The sequence below is a fragment of the Thalassophryne amazonica genome, chromosome 3 (genome assembly GCF_902500255.1).
Source record: "Thalassophryne amazonica chromosome 3, fThaAma1.1, whole genome shotgun sequence".
NCBI classification, from domain to species: Eukaryota; Metazoa; Chordata; class Actinopteri; order Batrachoidiformes; family Batrachoididae; genus Thalassophryne; species Thalassophryne amazonica.
In genome coordinates, this window is record NC_047105.1 from 141297096 (window position 1) to 141318666 (window position 21571).

Below are 21571 nucleotides of genomic sequence, written 5' to 3' on the forward strand. Positions count from 1 at the left end.
ATTTCGCTCGCAGTCAAGTAAAAAAAAATGGACCTTGATCACACGGAGCGAGTTGCTGTGCTCTGTTTGTTGTGGAAAGCTGACAAATGTCTCCAGCAGTGCCGTCCCTGGATTCACAACATCCTCATGAGACATTCCCAATTCAGGGAGTTTCATTATTTGCTGCAGGAGCTGCGTCTGGATGACGGGCACTTTCAGTGGTACTTCCGCCTCTCCAGGACCCAGTTTGAGGACATCCCGTTCATGCACGCACATGTGAACAATAAAAAAAAAAAAAAACTGGCTGCCGCTGCTGCTGCAGTGCTGCTACTGCAGTGCTGCTGCTGCGGTGCTGCTGCAGTGCTGCTGCTCGCTCTCCCCTCAAACTCTGTCATAATTGTGTTATAAACCAGTCACCATTTGTTTTATTATACATCTGTGTAGTTAATAAAATTGTCTTCACGGACAATTCGTTCATGCGCACGTGAACAAAAAAACTGGCTCCTGCTGCTGCTGCGGAGCTGGTGCTCGCTCTCCCCTCAAACTCTGTCATAATTGTGTTATAAACCAGTCACCATTTGTTTTATTATACATCTGTGTAGTTAATGAATAAAATAATATTCACGAACGATTCGTTTCCATGCACACGTGAAAAAAAAATGGCTGCTGCTGCTACTGCTGTGCTGCTGCTCGCTCTCCCCTCAAACTCTGTCATAATTGTGAAATAAAGGACAAAAGGGACATAGGTCCTGCTCACAGGCTGGCTGCCAGAGACAGGACATGTCCACATCAAGTATAAACTCCAGACATCTCCACGTCATTACATATCCAGTCCCTGATTGGTCATTGTGGCATGAAAAGACGAAAAAATTCAGATTTTTCAACTTGGGGAGGAGGGCAACATGATGTGATACCGCACCACAAATGCACCACAAATGCGCCAACTGTGAGAATCGCTTAATTTGCGTCCATCGCGTTGCATTGCGTGGCTAGGACTTTTGTTGTGCCACAACGCATCCTTCCATCGAGATTACATGGCAACCTATTGCCACTGTCACTCGCGTGGCGTCCGGTGTGAATGCGGCATAACAGTCATACCTGCACGACTAATTTCGTAATCATTCACGGTCACAAAGGGTCCGGTAAGGTATTTTTCATAGACATGATATTTAAAAAAAGATATTATCTAAAATTGAAACACATTTGAAAAATGATTAGGAACTCAAATTAAAGTTCAACGGAGCAATCTGAAAGGTCAATGAACTCTCAAGGTCACCAGAGGTCAAGCACATCCTGGAAAATTGGTGATTAGAATTTGAAATATTCAGATCTAGAAAACTAACAATTTTATAAGCATTTTGTGGATTTTAAATGAGCTCAGATTGATAATTGATGCGCATCGTGGGATTTTTAGTCGGTTCAACAAATACAAAGTTCAGTGACCTCTCAAGGTCACCACAGGACAGATACAGTTTGGCAAATGGCGGATTTGGAATCAGCACACTCAAATTGACAAAGTAAGACCATTTGGCAACTTTTTCCTCACATTTGCCTGTCTAGGTCAACCACGTTTTGACCAACTGAGGTACATTCCACAATTGTCCAAATCTAGGTCAGTCAGAGGTCAGTCATTTTGGGTGAAGATCAAGGTCAAATGTCCGACTGCTGTTGCCCTTACTTCATGGATATGGATGTGATTACTTAGTGCCTTGAAAAACTTTCTCAACTGCAGAAAATTGTGTCCTTGTGTGTGTGTGTGTGTGTGTGTGTGTGTGTGTGTGTGTGTGTGTGTGTGTGTGTGTGTGTGTGTGTGTGTGTGTGTGTGTGTGTGTGTGTGTGTGTGGTAATTGCTGCCTCTTCTTCAGATGATATCTGTCTATATTTTTCCACATCAACTGTTTCATAATGTTGTGGCCTCTCAGATGACTCTTGAAGACAGCCTTTGAATTCATTCACTTTAGAAATATGTGAAAATAAAGTCTGTAGGCTTCATAGCTTTCTTGGGTACCAACACGTGTCATTTCAGTCCAGTTGCAGATTTGCAGGTTTTATAGCAAACTACACAGTTGTTGATTTCTGGATGTGGAGTTAGCTTGGAATCATATGGTTTCTTGTGAGTGTCCAATCCAATCCAATCCACTTTATTTATATAGCACATTTAACAACAAAAATGTTCCAAAGTGCTGCACATACAATAGAATCACGATAGATAAAACCCCAATAGTTAAGAAATAAATTAAAAATAAGAAAATTATCAATAAAAATAACTAAAATGTGCAGGATAAATAAATAAATACATACAGCATACATATACAGATAAAATCAATAAAATCTACCAAAATAAAAACAAAACCAATAAAACAGAGGACCACACAACTCACGCAGTGTTAAAAACCAGAGAATAAAAGTGGGTCTTCAGACGAGACTTAAAACACTCCACTGTGGACGTGGAGGGGCAGAGCGTTCCAAAGTCTGGGACCAGCCACAGAAAAAGCCCTGTCCCCCCTGGTTTTAAGTCTCGTCTTAGGTACCACAAGCTGGAAATAACCCTCAGACCTCAGAGCACGCGCCGGAGAGTAAATATGTAGGAGGTCAGTGATATATTGAGGGGCAATTCCATTCAAAGCTTTAAAGACAAACAATAAAATCTTAAAGTCAATTCTAAAATTAATAGGAAGTCAGTGCAAAGATGCAAGAATTGGGGTTATGTGCTCACGCTTCCAGGCTCCTGTTAAAAGTCACGCTGCAGCATTCTGGACTAACTGCAACCGGGAAAGAGCCCATTGGCTAATGCCGAAAAAAGTGCGTTACAGTAGTCCAGAAGACTTGAAATAAAAGAGAGCACAACTTGTTCAAACAGGTTGAAAGATAAAAACGGTTTTACCTTTGATAAAAGACAAAGATGATAAAAGCACGATTTCAAAACACCATTGATTTGTTTATCAAATTTAAAATCGCTGTCTATCGTGACGCCAAGGCTGGTGACCTTGGGACATACAAATGTGTCATCACACTGTAGCTTTAAGATGATTCACATAACCCACCTCTGACAAGATTAGCCCTGAAATATGGTCCTTTATTCCCACATATTGTAAACAAATGTTTTTTTTTCTTACTTCACTGCCTTCACTGGAATTTGAACACAGCTGTCATTTACAAAACAAACTTTCTTTTTCCTCTGCGCAATTCATTCACATAGCTCTGTGTGGCAGCAAGGGAGCCATTTCTGCCTCTTTTTTAATGAAATATACATCACTGCTGTCTTAACCTTCTGGGGTCCACGTTCATTTTCTTGATTTCACCATACTTTCAGTAATTGCTTATTGTATAATGCCCATGTGTTGCACATCAAAATGTTCAGAAAAAGCTCAGCTTTTTTATTTGGATAGAACACTGTGTAGAAGAAATTTGTCTCTAAAACTTAAAAATATGAAATGTGTTTCTGAAATTCTTCAACTCTTTAGTGAATATACATTTTTATTCATGTGAATGAATAAAGATGTATTCATGCCAACTACTGCTACAATGTGCTTACCATAGACCTTTGGTCACAAAACTAGTGCTATGGACAAAGATTTTAAAATGATTTATAATAAAAAAAAAAAGTTGTGCAGTGCAGCAGTGCCAGCTGCTGGGAACTAGATGGCAGGAATCTGGAACATTCCAGAACAATCTATGTTTAAAATAATCTATCTTACCTGTCTGCAGTCTGCTGCTCTTGATTGATATGATTCCTTTTTGGATTAATAAAATCCCAACATGCAACAGACTGGCATCCTTTCCAGGGTGGACCCTACCTCTTGCCCAGTGATTGCTGGGATAGGCTCCAGCTCCCCCCGACCCTTAACTAGAATCAGTGGGTATATAAAATGAATGAATGAATAAAAAATTTTATGTGATGAAAACTGATGTTAAAAAAAAAAAGCCTACTGCTGCCTTAAAAAATGCTCCCTTTGTCTTTTTCCCCAATGAATTTATTTGTATCTAACATTCAATAAAAATAAGGTGTTTTCAGCTTGACAGAACCATTTTTTTTCAGAGATGTAAGCTTTACTGGTGCATTTGAGTAATGATCTGCCACTAACAGATAATGCAGCTGAGTGGAGCCTCTCACAGCAGGCAGAGAGAGGAGACAGACCACATGATGTTCTCCAACTTCTAGATTGGCTACGAGTTAGTTCATTTCAGGAAGTAGTCAAATTAAGTATCTCTGATGTTTATAGAAACATGATGAAAACTACATTTAGAGATTGCAGAACACCCATGGACCCCAGAGGGTTAATGTTGTTTTCAACAAAATTAACCATCATTAAAGCTGTTATTGACTCATCACAGCGCAGTGATGCCTGGCACTGACCTTTAATGTGTTTAATTTCCATTTAAAGGCAAATCTAAAATTCAGTATTTTAATACTGTTCAATGAATATAGATGTGTTTGATTTTCAGTCATGCTAAAAATGAGCCAGACGCCGTTGGCTGAATTGTTGCTTGTTAAAATGTGTTGGGTGAGTGAACGTTGTGTAAAAGGAGACTCCTGAGAATGAGAGCCCTGTGTTAACATTTGTGAGGCCCCGTGCTCCGCGATGCTTTCAAGGTTATTCTTTGGAATTGGCGGCACTCCAGTCTTCCTCCTCGTGTCACAAACTTTTGATGGATGATGCTCAGCTTTGCGGGGGCTGTGGCTGTCTGCTTCCTGAGGCAAGGATAACTGATTGTCAGTGGGCGATCCCACTCAACACTCGCTGCCCTTGATTAGTATGTCTATTGATTCTGTATCAGTGATTTTGTAAAAGACCTGCACCCATAATTCACACTGATGAACAGGCTGAAATTACAGCGCGGCCTCTGGGTTATGCTGTGGGAAGGGCTGAGACAGGTAGGCTTAGAATAGAATGAGGAGCTTGTTTTTGGGTTGAACTTTGACCAAAGTTTGGTCCAGAATGTCCAACAGCTTACAGTCAGTTCCAAAAGTAATCATAATAATTCATGTTAAATCGTAGCTTGAGACTTTATATTGCGCTACCATGTCTTTAGTTATAATTTGCACATTTTGCAGAGGATGTAGGTGCTGAAAATTACTGCTGGGAAATCCAGCTGCCATATTTTGGGCTGCTACTCTTTGGGGACACTGCAATGTATTATTTGGCCCCATCTCCGATGATCCAGTTTGATGTTATTTTTTTAAATGAAAATTAAGGGAGGAAAAGATGAATGCCTCATTTAAATGTCGATAAATCCTCAAGACGCTTAGCTGGTGTGAGAATCTCCAGTATATTGATTTAAGTAATGAGGTGTGAATAGCTAACGGGTGTATTACATTTTGTCCGTGGTACTCTATCAGTGTTTTAGTCTTCAGGGCTGGCAGTAAGATGGCAAAGACTGCATTTGTTTTTTCGTTTATCTTGTGGTTTAATGGACAATTTCTACGTCTCTTTTTTTTGTCCATTGTAAAGCATTGGAGATCATTGTAGATGAACAGCTTATAATTTTTTGCACCTGCGTATATGTTTTCCCCTCTCCAATCAACGTTTTAATCAAACTACGCCGTTCGTCTGAACAATGCCTTGAACGTCCCATTTTCCTCAGGCTTTCAAAGAGAAAAGCATGTTCAACAGGTGCTGGCTTCATCCTTACATAGGGGACACCTGATTCACACCTGTTTGTTCCACAAAATTGACGAACTCACTGACTGAATGCCACACTACTACTCGTATTATTGTGAACCTTTTCTACTTTATTTTACTAATAGCCCAATTTCATAGCCTTAAGAGTCATGAATGCTTGGTCTTGTTGGATTTGTGATAATCTACTGAATCTACTGGTACCTTGTTTCCCATGTAACAATAAGAAATATACTCAAAACCTGGATTAATCTTTTTAGTCACATAGCACTACTATTATTCTGAACACTACTGTACAAGCAATATGCATTCTGGTAAATCTGCATGGAGTAGACAGTTCTCAAGAAGGAGAAGAGTGGGGGAAGCCACCAAAACACCCAGACAACCCATAAGAATTTATAGGCTTATGTGCCTGTGATTGTAGAAATTGTGCACAGTGCAAATCTAGATTTTGCATCACCACTCTTAGCTTCATAATGGAGCAGAGCGCAGAAGGTTATTCTTTCACAAAAACAGATCAAATCTAGGCTTGCATCCTAGGATGTACCTTCTGGCAATTTGTAGCTAAACTTCCAAATTTTAGTGACGTTATAGGAAAATCTTAGAATTCCTCAAATTCTTTGACATTTCTTTGAATTTTTCCTTGGTAAGATGAAAGCACCTTAGGCTTTAAGAGAGCTGGGAAGAGGAGGGAGGAGGATTTTTAAGGCACCAAAGTGAGTCTTTTAAAGCAGAGAAGATGGCAGAAAAGACAGAGAGGAATCAGAGATATTCACCGTATGTAGGATTAGTGTGCTTTAATTGAGAGAGTGGCAACATGATGAGTCAAAAAAAATTAGTCAGGTGACTCATGGTGCCATCTTGGGTTCAAAATAGGGGTCGCTGTTAATCCAACTATTTTATTTATTTATTGGCTGAAAATGCCGTGTTGCTGTGCATTTGGATGCACAAACAGACACAACAAGGGTTTCAAGATGTACAGATTCCCTTCAGATCCGAACAGAAGAAAATTTAGGAAAATAAAGTCAGCCGTGGGGGATGGAAGCTGACATCATCATCAAAGTTTTGAGAGGCAAATTTATTGTTCAGTCCCATGTACAGTAAAACTCACCTAAATCGTCATCGCATAAACCAGATGTTCACAGTCACAAGTTTTTTGCATTGTTTTCCATGTAATGAACACCATATACACAGATGTTCACTCACATTGGATAAAATGTCCCATCCGATTGCAATGTATTTCCATTAAACCCCTCACATTATAAATCACTTCAGAGGAATTATTATGGTTCCAAAAGCAACGCTTTCAGTTTTAGAAGTGTTTATTTCTCATTAGCTTTTACATAATATATGATAAACATGTATATATAAACACACAAAATGAAGCAGTTTTGGAGAGACCAGCCACTGACATCACGGTGCAGCTCTGCTCTGATTGTTTGTCACCCCCGCCATCCAAAAAACAAATGGAACAGATTGAAACAGAATGTGACTTTTTAACCTCTTACAATACCTCTTAAAATAGGTCAAGGTTAATAATCTTTGAAGTTGTCCATAGTCCTTGTCCCAATAATGTTCCCTGTTAATTTGAAGACTCAGGCAGTCATAGGACTGGACTTACAGAGCACAGACAGACGGACAGATGGATCGACAGATGGCCAGATTTGATGGCCTCGGGAAAAAAAAGATAAATTGTCAAGGGCCCCTTCACACATAGTACGAATGTGGCCAAATTGCGCATGAAGCAGGAATTGTATGCAATACATGTAAAATCATAGCTGCCTCCAACACCTCATACACCCATTGCTACAACTATTTGCACACAGTGTGCCCTGTGAGAGCCCCTTCAATCCCTCTTGCAGCAGGTGTTGGTCAAATTCTGGGTGACACACATGGACATCTAACACCGCTCGCTTGGCACTTAGAAAATGTGTGGCCATTTGCACCATTAGCACAAAAACAGTCAGCAGACAATCTGGCTGGCAGTGAAATTTGTCTAAGTGCCCCCACAACTGTGAAGTAGACATATGGCGTGCCAGAGTGTCGGCTCTCCCCACAACACATGTGCATGTGTTTTGCACACCCTTCGCTCCCCCCAGCACATGGTGTGTGTGTGTGTGTGTGTGTGTGTGTGTGTGTGTGTGTGTGTGTGTGTGTGTGTGTGTGTGTGTGTGTGTGTGTGTGTGTGTGTGTGTGTGTGTGTGTGTGTGTGTGTGTGGTTCCCCCCTGCAGGTGAAGCGCCTCTCATCTGTTCACAGAGTGACACCTTGGTCTGTGCACTAAATGGACCAGGGGTGTGGCTGGCTGCCAATAGCAGCAGCTGTTGACATCTGTTGTCCTGGACATCACAGCTGCAAAACACGTACCGTGTTTTGACGGACGCAGGTGTGTGTGCTTGCTGTCCTCACGTGTCCTGTGAGTGGTGCGCCGCAGGACTATATGACAAGGCAACAGTGCGACAAATACGCCACTTTCAGTCAGGTATCAGCAGAAATACGATCAGTTATCACAGCGCTTTTTTCTCTTTTTTTTAAACATATATTTATCTCTTTGTTGATTTTAGCCATTTCACAGTCCTGTTATAAGACAGTGATTGTAGTGCAGTGGTAAAATATGGTAATCAGAGCTTTTGCAAACTGCAGGTTCGAATCCCATGCATGTCATGTATATTTCTTCTTTTTTTCACAGCAACTGTGTGATGTGGTTACACATGCTCCAGCTGCTGGCATTGTGTTCCCACTGCAACAGTTTTGTGCACGCTCGTGCACGACACCGTCGCATGCATGAAATTGTCACAGCAGGATCATTCATGCCTGTCCATCGGCTCAATGTTTTCATGGTTTGCTCATGCGAGCTGTTCTGCCATGATTCACCCTGATTTGTGCTTAATCATAATATGTGTGAAGGGGCCCTAAAAGGCGTAACATGTCTTCTGCGAGCAGGGTGGTCAAATGGTCCTGCTCTTCATTCTAAAAATGCTTCATTGGGATTCGTTTGTATAACTTGTTGAGTACTTTGAGCATCAAAAACGGTTGCATGTTCACATTTTAGTGTCTTGATAAAACAATACAAAATACATGTTGACACAAAAATGTTGGTACAAAATTGTTCACAGTTTTAAAAAATGGTTGGACAGAGTTTGACAGAGATGAGACGGATGGATTCACTATCATAAAGTAGGAATTGCAACAAGTAATTTATTCTGACTGAAGTAAAATAAGTTCTAAACAAACAATCAAACAAAAGCACAGGTGACAATTTTCACGGATATTGCTGAGTAGAATGGAGGTAAAATGAAGAAGTTGGAATAACTTAAATGAAATAATAACACCAAAGCATTATACTTTATGAAGTAAATGCTTTGCTTAAGATGAATTAGTATCACTATAAAAGTCCTCTGGTTTGGACACAGTGGCTGAATTGAAATTACGCAAAAAGATCCATGAAAATGGTGACCTTGTTATTATTATTATTTTAAGTTGGACACCTTTTTTGGAGTGTTGCCTTTCGTGTCCTCTCTCCTTGTTCCTCTGGAGTTTCTGTCAGGAAGGACATCCAGTGTCAAACTTGTCAAATCTCCGTGCAGATCCATGCTCGACTCCCAACAAAGTTGTAGCAACCAAAAAGATCATTTTGTGAGTTGTTGTGTTTCTTCTATGAGGTGAAACACAATTGCTGCAGTGTTAAACCCATGTGATCACAGTGTCATCACAGTATTACTGCATGTACTACTAATCACTGACAGTGCTGTCATCTGGAGTACTTTGATTACATGCATCATACTGTTTTTTTTTTCTGCTGTGCACACATTATAATTACAGTCCACTCCTTGCAGAAAATACTGTGGAGAAGACTTGAGTATGACACACTGTGCAATATTTACATTTGTGCACGTGTGAGTGTATTGGGCATCGTGCAATACAAACTAGTACTGTAATTTGCAATTACAACCAGGCAAGCAGCTTGTTGAGAAGACAACTGTTGGTGTCATTATCAGAAAATGGAAGAAACACAGTCTGTCTTCCTCAGTCTGGGGCTCCATGCAAGATCTCACCTCATGGGGCAGGGATGATTCTGAGAAAGGCCAGAACGATACGGGAGGACCCGGTCAGTGACCTGAAGACAGCTGAAACCACAGTCACAAAGATTACATTCGTAACACACGACGCTGTCATTGTTTAAAATCCTGCAGGGCAGCAAGGTCCCCCTGCTCAAGCCAGCACATGTCCAGGCCCATTTGAAGTTCACCAGTGATCATCTGGATGATCGAGAGGAGGCATGGGAGAAGATCATGTGGTCAGATGAGACCAAAAGAGAACTTTTTGGAATCACCTCCACTCGCCATGTTTAGAGGACGAGAACAACCCCAAGAACACCCTCCCAACCGTGAAGCATGGGGGTGGAAACATAATATTTTGGGGGTGCTTTCCTGCAGCGGGAACAGGATGACTGCACCGTATTGAAGGGAGGATGGATGGGGTCATGTATCGCAAGATTTTGTCAAACAACCTCCTTCCCTCAGTAAGACCATTTAAGATGGGTTGTGGCTGGGTCTTCCAGCATGACAATAAACCCAAATACACAGCCAGGGCAACTAAGAAGGGGCTCTGTAAGAAGCATTTCAAGGTTCTGGAGTGGCTGAGCCAGTCTCCAGACCCAAACTCAAGAGAAAATCTTTGGAGGGAGCTGAAACCCAAAGCCTGAAAGACCTGGAGAAGATCTGTATGGAGGAGTGGACCAAAATCCCTGCTGCACTGTACAAACTTGGTCAAGAACTGCAGCAAACATCTGATCACTATAACTTCAAATAAAAGTTTATGTGCCAAATATTAAGATCTGTTTTTCTATTTTATCAAATACTTATTTCATGCAAAAAAAAAAAAAAGAATATCAAGTATTTAAAATCATACATTGTGATTTTCTGACATTTTTTGTTATTCTGTCTCTTGCAGTTGAAGTGTAACTATGATAAAAATTACAGACCTCGCCATTTTTTGTAGGTGGGAAAAATTACAAAACCAGCAGTGGATCAAATACTTAATTGCCTCACTCTATTTTATACAATGGCATTTTAATAATAAATCAAATTAATCAATCATTCCCCAGTCCAAACACCCCATGCATATCTGGATAAGGTTCTGGCGCTGGTTGACCTTATTACCTCAGTAATAAGGTTGAGGACCAGATGTGGCTGTCACTGACTGGTTGTTACTTTTTTGATTGTTTCACCATGGATATATTCTAAAATGCAATGAACGAGCTAAAATACACACATCCATTTGGAAAGGGTTTTGTATGAATTTGGCCAAAGCAGACACTTCTTCCTTCTCTCAGTCTCTAGCCACATTTGTGTGGATTGGTAGCTCCATGTAGAATCAAATGAGCTTCTTTTCATTTCCAAAGTCCGTTTCTGGTATCCACCAAGGCCACTGCCACTAAAGTCAAAATATGATAATGATACTGTGACTTAATTTACATATTTACATACTTAATTGACATAAATACCTTACAACAAACAACCAATCTACATCCACCCCCCACCCCCAACAAGAAACAACCTATCATACCACCTCCCGCTGCTGACACCTTAACACCACTGGCTTCTGTGCCCCAGTGTCCATAATCACTGGCCTAAATGTGCCCCCAGTGTCCAAAATCACTGCCCCAATTTCAGCTCCTGCCAACGATTTTCTATTGAATTCAGGTCTGGAGACTGGCTAGGCCACTCCAGGACCTTGAAATGGTTCTTACGGAGCCCCTCCTTAGTTGCCCTGGCTGTGTGTTTGGGGTCATTGTCATGCTGGAAGACCCAGCCATGACTCATCTTCAATGCTCTTACTGAGGGAAGGAGGTTGTTTGCCAAAATCTTGCAATACATAACCCCATCCATCCTCCCTTCAATATGGTGCAGTCATCCTGTCCCCTTTGCAGAAGGGCACCCCCAGAGTATGATGTTTCCACCCCCATGCTTCACAGTTGGGATGGTTTTCTTGGGGTTGTTCTCGTCCTCTAAACATGGCAAGTGGAGTTGATTCCAAAAAGCTCTATTTTGATCTCATCTGACCACATGACGTTCTCCCATACCTCCTCTGGATCATCCAGATGGTCACTGGTGAACTTCAAATGGGCCTGGACATGTGCTAGCTTGACCTTGCTGCCCTGGAGGATTTTAATCCATGACAGCATCATGTGTTACTAATGTAATCTTTGTGACTGTGGTCCCAGCTCTCTTCAGGTCTTTGACCAGGTCCTCCTGTGTAGTTCTAAGCTTTCTCAGAATCATCCTTACCCCATGAAGTGAGATCTTGCATGGAATCCCAGACCGAGGGAGACTGACAGTCATCTTGTGTTTCTTCCACTTTCTAATAAATAATCATAACAGTTCTACCAAGCTGCTTGCCTGTTGTCCTGTAGTACATACCAGCCTTGTGCAGGTCTACAATTTTGTCCTTGTTCTCCTTAGACAGCTCTTTGGTCTTGGCCATGGTAGATAGGTTGTAGTGTGATTGATTGAGTGTGTGGACAGGTGTCGTTTATAAAGGTAAGTTCAAACAGGTGCCATTAATACAGGTAAACAGTGCAGAATAGGAGGACTTGTTAAAAGAAAAATTAACAGGTCTGTGAGAGCCAGAATTCTTGCTGGTTGGTAGGGGGTCAAATACTTATTTCATGCAGTAAAATGCAAATTCATTATTTAAAAAATCATGCAATGTGATTTTCTGGATTTTTTTTTAGATTCTGTCTCTCATAGTTGAAGTGTACCTACGATAAAAATTACAGACCTCTAGACCTCTCCTTTCTTTGTAGGTGGAAAAACCTGCAAAATTGACAGTGGATCAAATACTTAATTCCCCCACTATATATATATATATATATATATATATATATATATATATATATATATATATATATATATATATATATATATTAGTTTTTCTTTTTTGGTGGTGTACAGTAGCTCTGCAGGATCATCCCAATTTTGTTGACCCCCCCCATGCAATAACAATAAAGACTATTCTATTCTTTATCAGACAGCTGTTATTATGGTGATCATTCCTCCCATTGGGACTGCCCATGTTTAAAATCATCCTAGTTTGGAGGGCAGTGGTGTTGACTTTTGTTTAGGTGGGTGGGATATAATAGAGTATCTGAAAAAGGTTATTTCTGTTGTGCAAATATTTAATCTGTTCAGCCAACAAGTAACTAATGAGACATTTGCAACCTAACAAACTAATATATTTGAGCAAGAAACAATATTGTCCTTTAGAGAAGTTGTCATTTAGCATCCTGGTGAGAATTATTGGCACTTCTGATTTTAAGTCACAGTTTAAAATATGTTGATGTATGCTAATGAACCAAGACTGGATCATCAGAAATTTAACAAAGTAGTTGATTAATAACAGCAAAATAAACTGCGTTTTGAGTGAAATAAAATATATGCACACAAACTGCATACAGTAGTGTTCAGAATAATAGTAGTGCTATGTGACTAAAAAGATTAATCCAGGTTTGAGTATATTTCTTATTGTTACATGGGAAACAAGGTACCAGTAGATTCAGTAGATTCTCACAAATCCAACAAGACCAAGCATTCATGATATGCACACTCTTAAGGCTATGAAATTGGGCTATTAGTAAAAAAAAAAGTAGAAAAGGGGGTGTTCACAATAATAGTAGCATCTGCTGTTGACGCTACACAAAAGTGACAAACTCACTCATGTACTGCATCCTGAAAATTGTGATTGGTTAAAATGGAAAAATGTCTTTTTCAAATCCATATTTCATGCTTCTCATTACACCCCTGCCATGTTTTCACAGTGTTTAACACACTCCCAGTAATTTCTTACCGCCCTCATGGTCATGCACATACCACATCCAATTCATTCTCACAATCTTCCTACTATGAAAAATCACATTATGCACACACACACCACATTCACACTGCATCTGTCCAGTCCTTATCAATACTGGACCATGTACTGCTCTTTTTCCTTCATTCTGCAAATTTTCTTACAATAACCTCCAGTCATACAAACAGATCTCGTGCCAAATGAGTCTCGCTTTATTCAAACATGCACGTACATATGCTCCGTGTGTGTGTGTACAAGTAGGTGGGTGGGTGTGTGAGTACATGCTTTGAGTGAAGCTTGATTTGTGGTGAGGATGTGGTGGAGAATGTCTTTTTTTTCTGGGAGCAGGGGGGTCCATTTCAACACTATGGACAGCAACCAGTACATTTCACAAGTATATATGCTGGGAGGCCTCACACACGCTACACTCGTGTTACATCAAGAAAGTCCATACTTGGTCTAATTATATCATTAATACATCAGTACAGTTGTTACTGTTTCCTTATTCCTGACTTGACAATGTCCTCACAGCATATTTTTTGAACATGTCCAAAGTTTGACCACATCCACTACATTCAGTCAGACTCCACCATACCCTTAAGAGGTCCTGCAACATTCATAATACATTGTGCAGGTTCTTACTGCATCCTGACAGTTTTTTTTTTTTTTTTTGTGGCTGTTGTGGAAACATGGCTGAGGGTTACCACGGTTTAAATAATCTCGTTTACAGCTCATTTTCTTCAGACAAGCCATGGATGGATACATGAACATTTACACTTCATTTCTGTCCATCTTTAATTTAACCTGAAAAAATATGTTCTGAGCTGTGATTTGAAGGTGGACAGAGATGCTGTTGTTTGGAGGTCTTTTGGTAGTGCGTTTCAGAGCCTGGGAGCAGAACACCTAAAACAGCTAAGTCCCGTGGAATTCAGGCAGGCAGAAGGTATGGAGAAGAGGGAGGCTGAGGAGGTTCGGAGTGAACGGGAAGGTGTATCAATTTCAAGGAGGAGGTTATGGAAGGCTTTGAACGTTAGGAGCAAGATAGACTTTTGACAGTTGCATTACCAGTTATACAGCTTGAGAGTGGAACAGAGAAGGACTTCCATACTAGAAAGCAGGTCAAGTTTCGGCACGAGTCTCCTATGTGGCATCTGACAAACTGTCGCTGAAATATCTTCCTTCTCTGTGCCGCTCCACCATGAAGCTGTCGCTCAGACAGATATACATGGACACACAGCTCGAGCTGGGACCATGACAGCACCTGGTTAATCAAGTTAACATTGGCTGAGTTAAGGGTTATATAGCATGCACTCATGCTCATTGTAATCATGGATTATTGTGTGCTGTAGCTCGCTAACAGCTGGTCTTACTTGTATGTGTTTTCTTTTATTAAATATGGAGTTCTTTGATGTGGATGCAGCCTTGATAGCTGGAAGGCTTGATTTACATTTCACACTTGTTTTTCCTCTTATCTTCTTGAAACTTCCATCCTACATATGCAAGTTCACCTGATACCACCGGGGATTAGAGAACTTCTGTAATGTGTGAGCACCTGGATGATCGAAGGAAAAGAGATTTATTAGGAATGACTGTTTTTGAATATAATCTTGTAAATAAGCAGTCTTTTTGGCTTTTTGTGAACTTGCATGTTGATTTTCACAAGGTTCTCTCCAGATGTCTGTCCTGACACTCCTCCACGTGTAGAAATAGAATGATAAGGGGCTTCATAGATAATTGGCAAAGCTTCTGGGGAAAACCTGGTCTTGTTAGGAGAGACGGCATCCATCCCACTTTGGATGGAGCAGCTCTCATTTCTAGAAATCTGGCCAATTTTCTTAAATCCTCCAAACCGTGACTATCCAGGGTTGGGACCAGGAAGCAGAGTTGTAGTCTTACACACCTCTCTGCAGCTTCTCTCCCCCTGCCATCCCCTCATTACCCCATCCCCGTAGAGACGGTGCCTGCTCCCAGACTACCAATAACCAGCAAAAATCTATTTAAGCATAAAAATTCAAAAAGAAAAAATAATATAGTACCTTCAACTGCACCACAGACTAAAACAGTTAAATGTGGTCTATTAAACATTAGGTCTCTCTCTTCTAAGTCCCTGTTGGTAAATGATATAATAATTGATCAACATATTGATTTATTCTGCCTAACAGAAACCTGGTTACAGCAGGATGAATATGTTAGTTTAAATGAGTCAACACCCCCGAGTCACACTAACTGTCAGAATGCTCGTAGCACGGGCCGGGGCGGAGGATTAGCAGCAATCTTCCATTCCAGCTTATTAATTAATCAAAACCCAGACAGAGCTTTAATTCATTTGAAAGCTTGTCTCTTAGTCTTGTCCATCCAAATTGGAAGTCCCAAAAACCAGTTTTATTTGTTATTATCTATCGTCCACCTGGTCGTTACTGTGAGTTTCTCTGTGAATTTTCAGACCTTTTGTCTGACTTAGTGCTTAGCTCAGATAAGATAATTATAGTGGGCGATTTTAACATCCACACAGATGCTGAGAATGACAGCCTCAACACTGCATTTAATCTATTATTAGACTCTATTGGCTTTGCTCAAAAAGTAAATGAGTCCACCCACCACTTTAATCATATCTTAGATCTTGCTCTGACTTATGGTATGGAAATAGAAGACTTAACAGTATTCCCTGAAAACTCCCTTCTGTCTGATCATTTCTTAATAACATTTACATTTACTCTGATGGACTACCCAGCAGTAGGGAATAAGTTTCATTACACTAGAAGTCTTTCAGAAAGCGCTGTAACTAGGTTTAAGGATATGATTCCTTCTTTATGTTCTCTAATGCCATATAACAACACAGTGCAGAGTAGCTACCTAAACTCTGTAAGGGAGATAGAGTATCTCGTCAATAGTTTTACATCCTCATTGAAGACAACTTTGGATGCTGTAGCTCCTCTGAAAAAGAGAGCTTTAAATCAGAAGTGTCTGACTCCGTGGTATAACTCACAAACTCGTAGCTTAAAGCAGATAACCCGTAAGTTGGAGAGGAAATGGCGTCTCACTAATTTAGAAGATCTTCACTTAGCCTGGAAAAAGAGTCTGTTGCTCTATAAAAAAGCCCTCCGTAAAGCTAGGACATCTTTCTACTCATCACTAATTGAAGAAAATAAGAACAACCCCAGGTTTCTTTTCAGCACTGTAGCCAGGCTGACAAAGAGTCAGAGCTCTATTGAGCTGAGTATTCCATTAACTTTAACTAGTAATGACTTCATGACTTTCTTTGCTAACAAAATTTTAACTATTAGAGAAAAAATTACTCATAACCATCCCAAAGACGTATCGTTATCTTTGGCTGCTTTCAGTGATGCCGGTATTTGGTTAGACTCTTTCTCTCCGATTGTTCTGTCTGAGTTATTTTCATTAGTTACTTCATCCAAACCATCAACATGTTTATTAGACCCCATTCCTACCAGGCTGCTCAAGGAAGCCCTACCATTATTTAATGCTTCGATCTTAAATATGATCAATCTATCTTTGTTAGTTGGCTATGTACCACAGGCTTTTAAGGTGGCAGTAATTAAACCATTACTTAAAAAGCCATCACTTGACCCAGCTATCTTAGCTAATTATAGGCCAATCTCCAACCTTCCTTTTCTCTCAAAAATTCTTGAAAGGGTAGTTGTAAAACAGCTAACTGATCATCTGCAGAGGAATGGTCTATTTGAAGAGTTTCAGTCAGGTTTTAGAATTCATCATAGTACAGAAACAGCATTAGTGAAGGTTACAAATGATCTTCTTATGGCCTTGGACAGTGGACTCATCTCTGTGCTTGTTCTGTTAGACCTCAGTGCTGCTTTTGATACTGTTGACCATAAAATTTTATTACAGAGATTAGAGCATGCCATAGGTATTAAAGGCACTGCGCTGCGGTGGTTTGAATCATACTTGTCTAATAGATTACAATTTGTTCATGTAAATGGGGAATCTTCTTCACAGACTAAAGTTAATTATGGAGTTCCACAAGGTTCTGTCCTAGGACCAATTTTATTCACTTTATATATGCTTCCCTTAGGCAGTATTATTAGACGGTATTGCTTAAATTTTCATTGTTACGCAGATGATACCCAGCTTTATCTATCCATGAAGCCAGAGGACACACACCAATTAGCTAAACTGCAGGATTGTCTTACAGACATAAAGACATGGATGACCTCTAATTTCCTGCTTTTAAACTCAGATAAAACTGAAGTTATTGTACTTGGCCCCACAAATCTTAGAAACATGGTGTCTAACCAGATCCTTACTCTGGATGGCATTACCCTGACCTCTAGTAATACTGTGAGAAATCTTGGAGTCATTTTTGATCAGGATATGTCATTCAAAGCGCATATTAAACAAATATGTAGGACTGCTTTTTTGCATTTACGCAATATCTCTAAAATCAGAAAGGTCTTGTCTCAGAGTGATGCTGAAAAACTAATTCATGCATTTATTTCCTCTAGGCTGGACTATTGTAATTCATTATTATCAGGTTGTCCTAAAAGTTCCCTAAAAAGCCTTCAGTTAATTCAAAATGCTGCAGCTAGAGTACTGACGGGGACTAGAAGGAGAGAGCATATCTCACCTATATTGGCCTCTCTTCATTGGCTTCCTGTTAATTCTAGAATAGAATTTAAAATTCTTCTTCTTACTTATAAGGTTTTGAATAATCAGGTCCCATCTTATCTTAGGGACCTCGTAGTACCATATCACCCCAATAGAGCGCTTCGCTCTCAGACTGCAGGCTTACTTGTAGTTCCTAGGGTTTGTAAGAGTAGAATGGGAGGCAGAGCCTTCAGCTTTCAGGCTCCTCTCCTGTGGAATCCAGCTCCCAATTCAGATCAGGGAGACAGACACCCTCTCTACTTTTAAGATTAGGCTTAAAACTTTCCTTTTTGCTAAAGCTTATAGTTAGGGCTGGATCAGGTGACCCTGAACCATCCCTTAGTTATGCTGCTATAGACGTAGACTGCTGGGGGGTTCCCATGATGCACTGTTTCTTTCTCTTTTTGCTCTGTATGCACCACTCTGCATTTAATCATTAGTGATCGATCTCTGCTCCCCTCCACAGCATGTCTTTTTCCTGGTTCTCTCCCTCAGCCCCAACCAGTCCCAGCAGAAGACTGCCCCTCCCTGAGCCTGGTTCTGCTGGAGGTTTCTTCCTGTTAAAAGGGAGTTTTTCCTTCCCACTGTAGCCAAGTGCTTGCTCACAGGGGGTCGTTTTGACCGTTGGGGTTTTACATAATTATTGTATGGCCTTGCCTTACAATATAAAGCGCCTTGGGGCAACTGTTTGTTGTGATTTGGCGCTATATAAAAAAAATTGATTGATTGATTGATAAGACTGGGCTTTGAACCCCAGACCTTCTGGCTGGTAGACAAGTGTGTTAACTGCTGCGGCATTCATGTAACTTCATTCATTCATAACTGTAATAGACTGCAGTTACTGTCTTTGTATCATAAATATGCAGTTCATGTCATCTGTAATGTAAATTAAACGTTACTGTTCAGTATTGTTCTTCTATATCTCAAGAGACAAACGTGAGATTCTATGTTTAGATTCCATTTGTCTCTGAGAATTATTTTAGAGCTTGATGAGGCTTCTTTTGAAAATTAAAATGAGGCAGTTTGAAATTTTGTGGATCATTCTGTCCTGAAGACAAAACTGGGAGATGAGACAAATAAGCCACCGTCTCATTTTGGTTATGAACAGATCTCATAGATGTTGAGAAGAAAAGAAAAAAAAAAAACATTTTTTCAGTCTCATTATTAAATAACTTTTCCTCTGGAAAACATTATGAGTGAAGAAGCATCTGTTCCATAAAGCCAGTGATTATTTTAAATTTAAATTCAAAAGCATGTGCATGTGCTCAAGGCAAAACAGCAGAGAACCTGAACCGTCTTTATATATGATCTACTGATGCCATTATGTGCTTCTGACCACAAGGAAATGGGTGTTAATTTTAATTTGAGCTGCAATGAAAAATGATTAAACTGTACTCGTCTGAACCTGCAGATGCCCTGATGTGCTGAAGTCACTGCTGTCATTTTTCCCCAGATGCTAATGTTGGACTGTTGTCTAAAATGATTGTTGGTGATATCATGAGATTCAAAAATAAATAATAATATTGAGTATCAGCTTGGTCTCAGTGTGCAAGTTGAAGTGACTTTGCTTGGTACTGTAGGTGGGCCACAAGAGGTCATTACAAATGAATAGAAATAAAGGGTTAAATATATTTCGGTTTGTTTGTTTGTCTGTTCCTACAGATTTTGCTCAATGTAGTGAAGAGGAGCTGTTGATAAATGAAGGAACATTGCCCTTTACTTAATGCACCACAAATGCAGTTCTGCAATAAGAGAATTACAACAGGCATCCATTTCAAAATGAGTAAATATTTGCACAGAACAATAAAGTTTATCAGTTCAAACATTTAATATCTTGTCTTTGTGGTGTATTCAGTTGAATATAGGTTGAAGAGGATTTGCTAATCGTATTCTGTTTTTATTTACATTTTACACAACGTCCCAACTTCATTGGAATTGAGGTTGTACATAAACAGAGAGCACTTGCATTTCGGGGTCAGTGATACACCTGCGTCATAGTCATAACCTGTGTATTAGTGTGTCACAATATGGAGTATGCCAGACCAGCAACACGTTGATAATAGAGAATACACATTGGGCCAATGTTTATATATATATTTTTAATACACCAAAGAAAAATAAAGGACAAAATGCTGAAAAAATAATACCATCTGTGTATTAATTTTGAGATCTATAAACATTTTGATGCAGATCTGATCAGCAGTGAAGTGTTGTTGGCATTAATGTCACCCCTTGATTTCTTGACAGTTTCAGAGGCAGCAGACACTTCAGAATGATTTTATTACCCACATCACCCCATTAAAAATGGCTCATTGAATGACCTCAATTTTATTATGTGCAGGATTCCCATCTAATAAATAGATGCAGCCCCAGCTCAAATAAAACACATCCATGCAAGATAAGATTGGAATCCAATCCAATGAGTCAGTTTTTGAATGTATCACTCAAATGACTCATTGGATGAGCTCAATTCAATTATGGACAGGATTTCCATCTAATGAATGTATGTAGTCCCAATTAAATTACATTATCTTACATGGATGTGCCTTATTTGAGCTGGGGTTACATATATTTATTAGCTGGACATCCTGCTCATAATCGAATTGAGTTCATTCAATGCATCAGTTTTTTGAATGTGCAGAGTCAATGACCAGTTAGTTCATAAACAGAAAATAATTCAATAATATGATTGTGAGAATTTTGTTTTAGGAATACAATAAAACAAAGTACCAACAACATTACAATTAGGATATAACACACCTGGCAAAAAATAGCATGAACAGGTGCTCAGTGTGGAGGTGAATGACACTTTCCCAGCTCCTAGTGATTCATCCTCGATGCCTTCATACTCCAAATGTATACTCCTAACATACTCCTGACACTTGCACGACTTTGATCCACGCACTTTGACACACTTCGTCGTGATGATCCCACCCGCTGTGTTCCCAGCTGGACGCTGCACTTTGTTCCATCGGATGCCTCGCATAGTGCACTGGATGCTGCATTTATTAAATAATTATTTCATTGCGGATTAATCACTTTTCTCAGAGTTGGCTGTTGAAAACACCTTTAAATGTTTCCAGAATCACAGAGGACCACTCCAGCTGCCGCTTTTCTCTCTCTCTTGCACTCATGCTTAATGAGATGGAGAACACATTTTGAACCGTGTAAAATGATAATTATTTGTAATGTTTATATTGTAATGGCTTGGTAAAACAGTTGCATGCTCATTCCTTCTTATGAGCAGCTGTAAAAGTATGTTTATGATAGATTTAACATCTCGTTATAATCGTTCAGGCGAGCTGCACTGTGATGCAGTGCGCTGACGCAGTCACATTCACACGTGTTTTTGAATTGTTTGCGCAATGTTCAGTTGAAGTCCATGTCATAAATGCACGATGGAGATTTTGAACATTTCAAAATTTTCTTTGCGCAGGTGCACAAAGCTGTGCACAGTTTACAACAGTTTACAATGAGTTTGAGACAAGTTTATGCTCC

At 39.9% G+C, this 21571-nt stretch overlaps 1 protein-coding gene and 1 long non-coding RNA gene across 2 annotated transcripts in view; one reads left to right on the plus strand and one right to left on the minus strand.

Annotated features, from left to right (window-relative positions):
* LOC117507665 (contactin-4-like) overlaps positions 1–21571 on the plus strand; it is a 641244-nt gene that overhangs the window by 248790 nt on the left and 370883 nt on the right.
* On the minus strand, positions 1576–20698 carry LOC117507666. The gene is made up of 3 exons (XR_004559824.1): positions 20527–20698; positions 17215–17221; positions 1576–1587 (listed from the first exon to the last, which is right to left on the minus strand). It is a non-coding gene; the product is annotated as an uncharacterized LOC117507666 (long non-coding RNA).